The following is a 13,074-nucleotide window of genomic DNA, read 5'->3' on the forward strand; positions in this document are numbered from 1 at the left end:
GCAGAGGGAGAATGGACACTGTGTGTAAACACTTAACTCCACACAGAGGAGAGGCTGCACGGGGGCTCTGGAGTCAGACTCAAATTCAAATCTTGGCTCTCCCATTTCTGTACTAACTGCAAGACATAGGGCAAATTACTTGGCCTTTGTAAGCCCACTTTCTCATCTGTAATTGGGAACAATGACAGTACTAGTGCTGAATGTGAAAAGCTCTTAGCATAGTACCTGGCACACAGAAAATATAGATACATTTTATCTATTATTATCACTACTTCTATTATTTTTACAGCCAGATACCAATGTTTTCACAATAATCCATATATAGCTCACATTCCTACCTAGACATGCTCAGGAAGGAGCAGCATGGCTGTGGGAAAAAATTGCTTATTTTCACTTTTATGTACTTTCAAAGGTTTCTTTAGCAAGCACTGGGGACTAGGTAATATAGAAAACTTTCAAAAGAGGGAAAGGAGAGGGAGGAGGAGAAGGGAGAGGAGTCGGGGGTAAGGGATGAGAAAGGAGGAACAGAGAAGCAAGGGGAGAGGGAGAAATTTAAAAACTCAAGCTGAGGCCAGATGCGGTGGTTCATGCCTGTAATCTCAGCACTTTGGGAGGTCGAGGTGGGTGGATAACCTGAGGTCAGGAGTTCGAGACCAGCCTGGCCAAAATGGCAAAATCCCGTCTCTACTAAAACTACAAAAATTAGCCTGGCGTGGTGGCTGGCGCCTGTAATCCCAGCTACTCAGGAGGCTGAGGCAAGAGAATCGCTTGAACCCGGGAGGCGGAGGTTGCAGTGAGCTGAGATCATGCCACTGCACTCCAGCCTAGGTGACAGAGCGAGACTCCGTCTAGAAAACAACAACAACAAAAATCCCAAAACACTGAAACTGAGCTCCGGACCCAGGAGAAACCACACATCCTGGGGCTCAAACCACTGGGCCGTGTGACTCGTGCGCTTGCGCGGCAGGGAGCAGCGGGACTAGGAAATCTCCTCTGAAAGGACAGTCAATCAGAAGGCGCTCAGGGGAGTCGGGTCTCTCTGTTGCTGGGGCGACCTTGGTCACTGAGGAACCACGTAACCTAAAGGACTTCGGCTCCGGGTACCACCCGTGCCTGCCCCCAAGGCTCTTGGTTGGGAGGGCCCCCGAAATCGTTGGGAAAGTGGGAGGAGAAGGGGAGAGGGGCAGAGCTGTGGAAAGGGTGGGAAATTGTAAGACGGCCCCAGAGGCTGAGAGAATGAATGCGTGCGGGGCTGGGGAGGACCAAGATGAGGACAGGACCTGAAGAAAAGACCCCAGAGATGACTGGCGGTTCTGGGACCTGTGGGAAACGCTCTCCTTGGAAAATGTGGCCTTGAAAAGGATGAGGAATGGTTAGCGAGTGCTCGCTGTATGCCGCTTTACATGCATTTAATCCTAAGGGAAGTTGAGTCAATTTGCTCATCGTTCCACAGCTGTTAAGTGACGGAGCCAAATTCAACCTTGGGCCTGACTCCTAGATCCTTGGCTGTCTCCCGGGAGGTGCCCCGAAGGCCTCCCCAGCTCCACACGAGCGCTTGGAACGCTCTGAGGGAAAATACGAACAGAAGGAAAGGTGATGGCGGCGGGAGAGATAAGGAGGGAGCAATCAAGACAGGGAAGAGAGGCCTGGTGCAGTGGCTCAAGCCTGTAATCCCAGCACTTGGGGAGGCCGAGGAAGGCGGATCACCTGAGGTCAGGAATTGGAGACCAGCCTGGCCAACATAGTGAAACCCCGTCTCTACTAAAAATAAAACATTAGCTAGGTGTGGTGGCACGCGCCTGTAATCCCAGCTACTCGGGAGGCTAAGGCAGGAGAATCACTTGAACCCGGGAGGCGGAGGTTGCAGTGAGCCGAGATCGTGCCACTGCACTCCAGCCTGGGCGACAGAGCGAGACTCCGTCTCAGAAAAAAAGAAAAAAAAAAGGTAAGAGAATGGAAGAGGTTGAGAGAGATAGGAAATGGCGACGAGACTGAAAAAGGATGGAGAGTGAGGAGGACAAAGAAGCGTTGAGGGGGAGCCATAGGAAAAGAGGAGTCCGTTGAGAAGAAGACAGGATGGAGCCTTGGTGGGACCTGAGGGTGAGCCTGGAGAAGACTGAGAAGGAAATGGAGTGGGGTCTCTGAAGAGTCAGAATCAGCTGGACTGTGATCCTAGGCGCTGAGGAGCAAGGGTTGGAGTGTAGTTGGTGTTTGTGATTTATTTTCTTGCTGTGAAAGCATGGACCATGGGGATTATTATACATGGAGCTATCAGCCAACTACTCAGCATGGCAAGAATGTCTGCCCAAGGGAAGCTGGTACTGAGGTCTGACTCCTTATGGCTTGAACCGTGTCGGTCTCAGCTTACAGTTGAGGCGGGATTGCCATATTCAGATTATTGGTGCACTGAATGGGCTCACCTGGCACATCTTTGCAGAGTCATCAACAGTTTCATCTAAAGTTCTTTTCCCTTTGAATCATGTTGTGGTTTGTAGGATTTTGGTTAAAAAAAAAAAAAGATGTATTTTGTTACTAATGTAATTGTTTCACAGTCTTTATCTTTTTTCCTCTAAAAAATCTGATCAGATCCTGTGTTTGATCTTAGACATTGTGGACTAGGAAGGGCAGGTTTTTTTTTTTTTTTTTCCTTCTTGGGTTTTTGCTGGGGCCCTGGAGTTCAATTTCTTGAAGGAATGTTATTGGAAGACATGAACATATCAGAAAGGAAGTAGCAATGGAATAGTATTCAGCAGTAAAAAGGAATGAAGAACTGATGCATTCTACAACATGGAGAAACCTTGAAAAAATTATGCTAAGAGAAAGAAGCCAGTCACAAAAGACCATATATTGTAGGATTCCATTCATGTGAACTGTTCAGAATAGGAAAATTCATAGAGACAGAAAATAGATTAGCGGTTGCCTAGGGCTGGGGGACATTGAGGGGAATGAGGGTGACTGTTAAAAAGGTCCAGGGTTTCTTTGGGGGATGATGAAAATATTCCTAAAATTCTTGTGGTGATGGCTGCACAGCTGTGGATACACAAAAAACCCACCTTAAATGGGTGAATTGTATGGAACTATTATTATTGGAGGCAGGGTTGCCCAGGCTCTGTTGCCCAGGCTGGAATGCAGTGGCACAATCTCGGCTCACTGCAACCTCTGCTTCTCAGGCTCAAGCAGTCCTCCCACCTCAGCCTTCTGGGTAGCTGGGACTACAGGCGCACACCACCATGCTCAGCTAATTTTTGTATTTTTTGTAGAGACAAGGTTTCACCATGTTGCCCAGACAGGTCTCAAACTCCTGGCCTCAAGTGATCCACCCGCCTCAGCCTCCCAAAGTGCTGGGGATTACAAGTGTGAGCCAATGTACCCAGCCAAATATGTGAATTATATCCAAATAAAGCTGTTACCAAAAAAAAAAAAAAAAAAGAAAGCAAAGAAAGAAAGGAGGGAGCAAAGAAGTAGAGGTGGTATCATATCTAATTTAGGGAGCATAGAATGGGTCAGTCTGGCTGGCATTTAAAGAAGCAGTTAAGAATGAAGCTGAAACCAAACAACAAAGGGCCAAAGAATTTCACGTCAAAGAGTTTGGACTTCATCTTATAGCTCTGAGCTGTCAAAGATAATAGTCACAAGCCATATGTGTCTACTGAGCACTTAAAATATGGCTAGCCCAAATTGAGGTGTGCTGTAGGCATGAAATACACACCAGATTTTAAAGACGTGGTGAAAAAAAGAATGTAAAATATCTCATTAATAACTTTTGTGGTGATTACTTTTGAAATGATAACATTTGGGGTTTATTGGGTTAAATAAAATGTATTATTAGTGTTACTTTTTAAAATCATGTTTATTTGCAGGGCATAGTAGCACATGCATGTATTCCCCGCTACTCAGGAGGCTGAGGTAGGAGGATCACTTGAGCCCAGGAGTTTGAGGTCAGCCAGAGCTACATAGCAAGACCCAACTCAAAATAAAATAAAAGTCTATAAAATGAACTGGGCGTGGTGGCTCATACCTGTAATCCCAGCACTTTGGGAGGCCAAGGCAACAGGATTGCTGAGTGCCAGATCAGCCTGGGCAACACAGTGAGACTCCATCTCTTAAAAAAAAAAAAAAAAAAAGAAAGGAAATTTAAAATTGCTTGTGTGACTCACGTTATATTTCTATTGGATAGTGCCATTGTAGATAGTGGGAAGCCGTTAAGGATTCTCGAATTAGAACAAGGGTTGGCAAATGTTTTCTGTAAAGGGCCAGATGGTAAGTATTTTACGGCTTGAGGGCCATACAGTCTCTGTTGCAACTATTCAACTCTGCTGTTGTAGTAAAAAAGCAGCTATAGACAATAACGTAAACAATTAGTATAGCTTTGTTCCAGTGCAACTTTATGGACACTGAAATATGAATCTCATATAATTTTCACATTATGAAATATTGTTCTTCTTTTGATTTTTTCCCAATCACTTAAAAGTGTAAAAGCCATTCTTAATTTGTGGGCTATATGAAAACAGGTGGTGAATGGGATTTGGCCTCCAGGCCATAGTTTACTAACCCACAAGTTAGAGTTGAGCTGGAGTCTCTGAAAATCTCTTTCAACCACCAATACCATTGGTGCTCTCCCCACACACCACCATACAGTGCTTGGAAAATTCCTTCCTTTTTACAAACAGCATGGATTTGCATAATATTTTATCTGGAAGGGACAGTAGGGATCAGATACTCCTACCTTATCATATTGCATTTGAGGAAACTGAGTCTCAGAGAGCTAAACTCACATAAACAAGGTCACATTGCAGTGAAGAGGTTCCAAATAACGGGAGTAATGGTGAGACTATCCGGCAGCTGGCAAAAAAGGAAGGGTCTGAAGTTAGACTGAGTACCCAGGCTCCATTTAGGGGCTCCAAATTCTAGCTCATCCTTCCATTCATTCATTAATTCTTTCATTTACCACTTATTCATTTTATTTTATTTTTTGTCTTTTGAGACAAAAGTCTCACTCTGTTGTCCAGGCTGGAGTGGAGTGGTGTGATCTTGGCTCACTGTAAACTCTGCTTCCTAGGCTCAAGTGATCCTCTGCCTCAGCCTCCTGAGTAGCTAGACCACAGACATGCAACCACCACGACTGGCTAATTTTTGTATTTTTTGTAGTGACAGGGTTTCACTATGTTGCCTGGGCTGGTCATGAACTCTTGGGCTCAAGTGATCCACCCACCTCAGCCTCCCAAAGTGGTGGGATTACAGGCGGGAGCCACCGTGCCCATTTTATTTCTTTTCCTTTCTTTTAACTTTATTTTATTTTTAGAGACAGGGTCTTGTTCTGTCAGCCAGGCTGGAGTGTAGTGGTGCAATCATGACTCACTGCAGCCTCGATCTCCTGGGCTCAAGCCATCCTCCCACCTCAGCCTCCTGAGTAGCTGGGACTATAGGCACATGCCACCACACCGAGCTAATTTTTTATTTTTATTTAGTAGAGACGGGGTCTTGCTTTGTTGCCCAGGCTGGTCTTGAACTCCTGAGCTCAAGCTATCCGCCCGCCTCGGCCTTCTAAAGTGCTGGGATTACAGGCGTAAGCCACCATGCCCGGCCCATCACTTATTTCTTGAGACTGTCTGGATACCAGGCCCTATGGGAGGCTCTGGAAAACCAGACATTAATTAGATTTGGTCACTGATGTTGAGGAAGTCATAGTATAGAAAAAATATATTTTAAAACAGATACCTTGGGGGAGGAGGGAGGGCACAGGTATGCTGGAAGGGTAAGGGAAAAAAATCTCTGAGGAGATGTCGCCCAAGCTATGATAAGAACAGGTAAAAATTAACCAAGTGAAGGAGGTGCGAAGAGTGTTCTAGGAAAGAAATAGCTTGTGCAAAGGCCTGGAACAGCGAGTGCCCCAAACACTCAGGGAACTCCAAGTAGATCATGGTGTGGAGGATTAAGCAGGAGCCAAAAGTGGGAGAGGTGAGCCTGCAATGTCAGCAGGACCCACAACTTGAAGATCTTCTGTGTGAAGTTAAGAAACTTCATCCTGATCACGGAAAGTGGTGAGGAAACACAGAGAGGCTTTAAACAGGGAAGTAACAGTCAGATTGAGTTTTAGGAAAAAATCACATTGGCAGCTTGCCAGGCAGAGAGGAGAGAAAAAGATTCCATGGGGAAAGAACAGCCCGTGCAAAAGGCTGGAAGAACACAAGGACCAGTGACAGCGAGTGATCTGGTGTGACTCAAGCATGCAATGCATGGCGAGGAGCAAGAAGACAGAAGCCTGGGAGGGAAATGTGTACAGATGGTCGAGGGGCTGAAATTCCAGGCTCAGGAGTTTGGATTTAATTCTTCGGGTACTAGACAGAGGCAAGAACCTCATGGGACTCAGTGTGAAGGTAGGACACAGACCAAAGGTCAAGTTTTCCTAGCTCTGCCATTTATTAGTTAAGCCTTCGTTTCCACAGAGGTACAATGGAGATAACAGCCATGAGGATTAAGCAAAATAATGTATGAAAAGAGCTTATCACTTTTTAAAAGCTCAACATACAGTAAGCACTCAAATGTTACCTCTGAAACCTATATAGGACACATCACATCCAAGGGCTGTCAATTCCTACATGAAGATCACAGGAGATTCTGCTGCAGGGAAGACTCTGGGGTGGGATGCCACTGACCTCTTATTTTTAAACTCTGGCTAAGTTTCCTTTTTTTTTGAGACGGAGTTTCACTCTTGCTGCCCAGGCTGGAGTGCAATGGCGTGATCTCAGCTCACTGTAACCTCTGCCTCCCGGGTTCAAGCCATTCTCATGCCTCAGCCTCCCTAGCAGCTGGGATTACAGGCATGCACCACCACGCCCAGCTAATTTTGTATTTTCAGTAGAGACGGGGTTTCTCCATGTTGGTCAGGCTGGTCTCGAACTCCCCACCTTAGGTGATCCACCCACCTCGGCCTCCCAAAGTGCTGGGATTACAGGTGTGAGCCACTGCGCCTGGCCTGAGTTTCTATTTTTTATGTAGAAAATAATTGTGTGAGACCACAACCACCCTCATTTGGGGGTAGTTCTCTTTAAGAAACTCACAGGAGCCCTCCACAGTGGGCACCTGTAATACCAGCACTCTGGGAGGCTGAAGTGGGAGGATTGCTTGACCTGGGGAGGTCGAGGCTGCAGTGAGCTGTGATCACACCACTGCACTTTAGCTTGGGCCACAGAGCAAGACCCTGTCTCAAAACAGAGGAGCTCAGAGGAACTCATACACCACACCTCTGGTATTATGAGTGGCTTTCTGTAAAGGAGAGCACAGCAAGCCAGCAACTCATTTTGAGTGTGGCGGACATTCTCTCCTCAACCTGGGGCCAAACTTTGGGCTCCCATAGTCCTCTCAACCCTGAGTGTCTGTTCATTTCATATGCATCTTAAAATGTTCTGTATGTGCAGAATAGTTTATATATCATATGTGAGCAAGAAAAAGTATTTTATGTTTGTATTTATAAATATCATTATGTGTCACTTAATAAGGGGGATATGTTCTGAGAAATGCATCATTAGTGATTTCCTTGTTGTGTAAACATCACAGAGTGTGCTTCCACAAACGTAGGTGGTACAGCCTCCTACATACATAGCCTATATGGTAGAGCCTATTGCTCCTAGGCTACAAACCTATACAGCATGTGACTGTACTGGATACTGTAGGCAGCTGTAGCACAATGACAAATATGTGTGTATCTAAATATATGGAAACAGAAAGGGTATACAGTAAAAAATACAGTATTATAGTCTTATGGGACCACCATCCGATATGCAGCTGTCGTTGACTGAACATCATATGACTTTACATAGAATTGTTCTTAGAACCTGATAACTGGGTCTTCTCCAGGGTAGGAAATGCTGTGTGTAGAGACAGAGGTTGCAGGGAGATTGCGAGGGGTACAATATTCTGTTGTACCCTTTGAAGTACCATGTAAACATATGATCTATTTAAACAAAATTTTTAAAATATGAAAGCATGGCTGGGCGCGGTGGCTCATGCCTGTAATCCCAGCACTTTGGGAGGCCAAGGCGGGTGGATCACTTGAAGTCAGAAGTTCGAAACCAGCCTGGCCAACATAGTGAAACCTCATCTCTACTAAAAATACAAAAATTAACTAGGCGTGGTGGTGCATGCCTGTAATCCCAGCTACTCATGAGGCCGAGGCAGGAGAATCACTTGAACCCAGGAGGTGGAGATTGCAATGGGCTGAGATCACACCACTGCACTCCAGCTTGGGCAATAAAAGTGAAACTCCATCTCAAAAAAAATATATATAAAATATATATGTATGTAATATATAATATATATTATATAATATATGTAATATATAATATATTATATAAATATATACTATATTATATAATATAGTATATAATATATAAAATATATATTATATATCATGTATGATATATATGATATACACATACATATATACATATACATATACGTATACATATATGTATACATGATATACAATATACATATCACATAATATACATTATATATAATATGTATGCAATATGTAATATGTATATATTATATATGTATATAATATATTATGTGATATGTATATAATATATTATATGATATGTATATAATATACAATATGTGTATATGTATTATATATACAATATGTGTATATGTATTATATATACAATATGTGTATATGTATTATATATACAATATGTGTATATGTATTATATATACAATATGTATATAATATATATGAAAGCATTTTTGCTTTCCAGTAACAGAAGTTTACCACATCCATTGTTGGTTTACTCTTCAGTTTTGCCTTCCAGCACCTTGTTCTTTGGTCCAAAGCCAAAGTGGTGAAGGAAAGGGTGACAGACTTGCATTCCCTCCCCCACTGCAGGACTTAGAACCTTTCTGTGACCCAGGCCTCCCAGCTGGAAAACGAGGAGAGTGGCACTTGCCACATTCCCCACAGGGGTAGCATTGAGAACTGGCTATCTGCTGGTAAAGGATTTCCGGATCTGTGAATAAAAGGGAATATATTAACACAAAATACTCTTGCTTTTTAACCCCACATAGTTCTAAGGAAATCTAATATAAAGGCTTGGGATCCACTTACAGTTGCTGTACTAGAGGTGAATGTTAATTAGTGACATTGACAATCGTCATTTTCTCTGTAAACCTACTTGGTGACTGGAAGCTGCAGGAATCTTGCTATATGAGCCTTCTGTCTTTGAACAACAAAGTCTCAGTCTGACCTTCCTGAAACAGACAAGAAAGCTGCCCACCTCAATTACAGGCCTCAGCTGAGAATCAGGGTTTGGTGTCCACACAGTCTCTCTAGATTGCCTGGCTGGCTGGGTCCAGTGACTGTGTCTTATCTTTCAGCGAGGCTCCCTGCTTCCTCTCTCCAGTGCCCTCTTCCAGGGTGGGATGCACAGAAGGCATTTAATAAATGATGACTGAGCCTGTGGCTGGCTACCTGCCTGCTTTCAGGAGTGGCCTCGCTTTATAGATGGGGAAACAGAGGCACACAGAAGTGCAGTACTTTGCTTGAGTTCCTTGTTGGAATCCCTGGTTCAGGCAGGAGTCTCATTTCAACTCCTAATGTTCATCTCTTCTGTTCTCTGAACAGAGAGTGCTTGAGAAGTTCCAGCATTTCCATCTTCAAAGTCAAGAAATAGGAGAAGCAGTTGTAAAACAAGACCTGAACCTAGACAATCTGGGTAGATGACTAAGCCACCGTCCTTCCCCAGGCCTCAGTGTCCCCATCTATAAAATAATGGTTTGGATAGGATGATCTCTCAGGTCCCTTTATGTTTCCTATGGGCTGTGTATACCGCCCTGCGTTCACTAGCCAATTGAGGCCATTCTTCTTGTTATTTCTTTACCTCCTTGAGTTTCTCATGAGTTTCAAGGGGGCGCTGTGAAACTGGTTACTGGGCAGCCAGCAGGCCTTTCCTTGGAGCTGCCTGGCTGCTTGGTTTCCCTGCTGGTAACCAAGCCCTTGTCTGTCTTTCCAGCAACCCAGCCCTTTTCTTATTGTTGCTGTCTGTTTCCATTTGCTCCTTTTATTCTCCAGGTTTTCCTTGACTCTGATGTTTTTCCCCCTGCTGCACAACAAGCCCTTCTGATCTCTGTGAAAGGCAAACCCGTGTCATTCTTCCAAATCATCATTGTATGACATGTTTTTATATCAGCCGGACAAAGGAGCTATTTGATCAGGGGGTATGGTGTGTGATTGTAAGAAATTCAGCTAGTCGGTGGCAACCATTGTTCCCCAAGCGGCTCCCTGACCCCATTCTGTTCCTGGAAAAACTCCCTGAGAGTGGCCTCTATTCATGGAGTAACACCAGTCCCCAGCCGCGCTCCAGGAGCATGCTCAATTCCTAGCAGTGTCACCGATAGCTGCCCGCAGCCACCCTTTAACTCTTTCATCAGCATTAAGTTTCCAACCCCACAGCTGTTATCACGGCCGTGAGCTCAGGGGGTTAGAGATATAGGCATGCTCTCTGCTCTCTCTCTTATCTTGGAGAAATTCAACCTTCCTTTGAAATGGTCATTTGGAAATTACCCGTCTGCTGCTTTCAGCGCAGCAGGCCTGGCTAGCACGCCTGTCCTCCTCGGTTTTCCCCTGAGGACAGCCTTCCAGCACTGCCAACTCCCAGGCCCTGCTGCTCGGTGGCCTCCCTCCTGGTATGGAATCTAGTGGCACCTCAAAACCATTTCTGATTGCCTGAGGTAGAAGTGTGAGGCCCCTCACCCTAGCCTCAGAGTCCTTGCCAGATCGTTCTGGAAATGAGGAAATACTTCCACACACTAATGAATGTTACTTAGTCAGGCTTCTTTCTTTTTTGCAATACACACTGGGCCCCTATATGTGTAAGGCCTTGTGTCAGGTATTGTAGGACAGACAGAATTGTATAAAAATTGGCCCTTGGCCCTAGGAACTCCATCCATTAGAAGAAATGAAACAAGTAGGCTGGGCATGGTGGCTCACGCCTGTAATCCCAGCACTTTGGGAGGCAGAGGCGGGCGGATCATGAGGTCAGGAGATCGAGACCACCCTGGCTAACACAGTGAAACCCCGCCTCTACTAAAAATACAAAAAATTAGCCGGGCGTGGTGGCGGGCGCCTGTAGTCGCAGCTACTCGGGAGGCTGAGGCAGGAGAATGGCTTGAACCCGGGAGGCGGAGCTTGCAGTGAGCCGAGATCGCGCCACTGCACTCCAGCCTGGGCGACAGAGCGAGACTCCGTCTCAAAAACAAACAAAAAAAAGAAATGAAACAAGTAGACATGAATCTGTAGAAACATCCATAACATTTTAATACTGAGTGATTCTTTGAAGTGTCTTAACACCTAATGATGGCATTGGGATTTTTCTCTTTGTCCCTGTGTTCTTTTTTTTTTTTTTTTTTTGAGATGGAGTTTCGCTCTTGTTGCCCAGGCTAGAGTGCAATGGCGCGATCTTGGCTCACTGCAACCTCCGCCTCCTGGGTTCAAGCGATTCTCCTACCTCAGCCTCCCGAGTAGCTGGGCTTACAGGCATGCACCACCACGCCCAGCTAATTTTTTTGCATTTTTAGTAGAGACAGGGTTTCTCCATGTTGGTCAGGCTGGTCTCGAACTCCCGACTTCAGGTGATCCACCCACCTTGGCCTCCCAAAGTGCTAGGATTACAAGCGTGAGCCACCACACCCAGCCTCCTGTGTTCATTTTACAGAGACTAGAAAAAGTAAAGGGACCTAAATCACTCAAAGCCACTAGCTGAGCAAAGGCTCAAATGTAGAGTCTCTGATTCATTTTTCTCCTGGTTCATTCTATTAATTCATTGACTGCTCCTTTGCTCCAAGAAGCTGGCAGTAGATTAGACTGTTGTCATTTGTCTGTAACTACTATCAGGAAGACAAGACCTCAAAGCTAATACAAAATTCCAACACAAGAGTCTAGAATCCTAAATCAGGCTCCTTGGCCTCATCCCCACACCAGTGTTTCTGTGCCTTGAATCAACAGAATGGCCTCTCCAGTAAGAGAATCTCAGCCTGGCTTCCCTATCTCAATTCCTCCTTGGCTCCAGGGAAACACCCACAATACAACAGATAAAATATTAAGGTCTATACACAGAGTGGCTGAAAAATTTATTGTCCTGTGTACTGATTCATGCTACAACATGGATGAACCTTGAAAACATTATGCTGAGTGAAAGAAGCCTGACTCAAAAGGCTGCATGTTGTATAATTTTATTTGTATGTCTAGAATAAGTAAATCCATAAAGACAGAAAATAGCAGTTGCCAGGGGCTGGGGAGCCAGGGAATAGGGAGTGACTACTAATGGATACAGGGTTTCTTGTAGGGTAAAGAAAATGTTCTGGCCCGGCGTGGCGGCTCACGCCTGTCATCCTAGCACCTTGGGAGGCTGAGATGAGAGGATCGCTTGAGCTCAGGAGTTCAAGATCAGCCTAGACAACATAGTGAGACCTCGACTCTCCTAAAAATTAAAAAAAAAAAAATTAGCTGGGCATGGTGGCTTGCGCCTGTAGTCCCAGCTACTCAGGAGGCCAAGGTGGGAGGATCATTTGAGCCTGGGAGGTAGAGACTGCAGTGAGCCATGATCACGCCACTGTACTCTCACCTGGGCAACAGAGTAACCCCATCTCAAAAATAAATAAATAAATAAATAAATAAATAAATAAATGAAAATGTTCTGGAATTAAATAATACTGTTGATTGTAAAAGTTTCTCAGTATACTAAAAGTACGAATTATGTACTTTAAAGGGGTAAATTTTGTGGTATGTGAATTATATCTCAACAACAAAAATGGAAAAGATGGAGGAAAAAAATACCACCTAAAAAAATGTTTGTCATCCAAACCAGGACTGAGGCACTGTTTTTTTTTGAGACAGGGTCTCACTCTGCTCCCTAGGCTGGAGTACAGTGACCCAAACATGGCGCACTGCAGCCTCGACCTCTGAGACTCAGGCAGTCCTCCCACTTTGACACTTTTGAAGTATTAATAATTACCCTGGGAAAATATGTATAAACCATATGGTGACTCTAGCTAAGGACAATGAATGAGAGCTCTGTG

This window comes from Pan troglodytes, chromosome 8 (genome assembly GCF_028858775.2).
Source record: "Pan troglodytes isolate AG18354 chromosome 8, NHGRI_mPanTro3-v2.0_pri, whole genome shotgun sequence".
Classification (NCBI taxonomy): Eukaryota; Metazoa; Chordata; class Mammalia; order Primates; family Hominidae; genus Pan; species Pan troglodytes.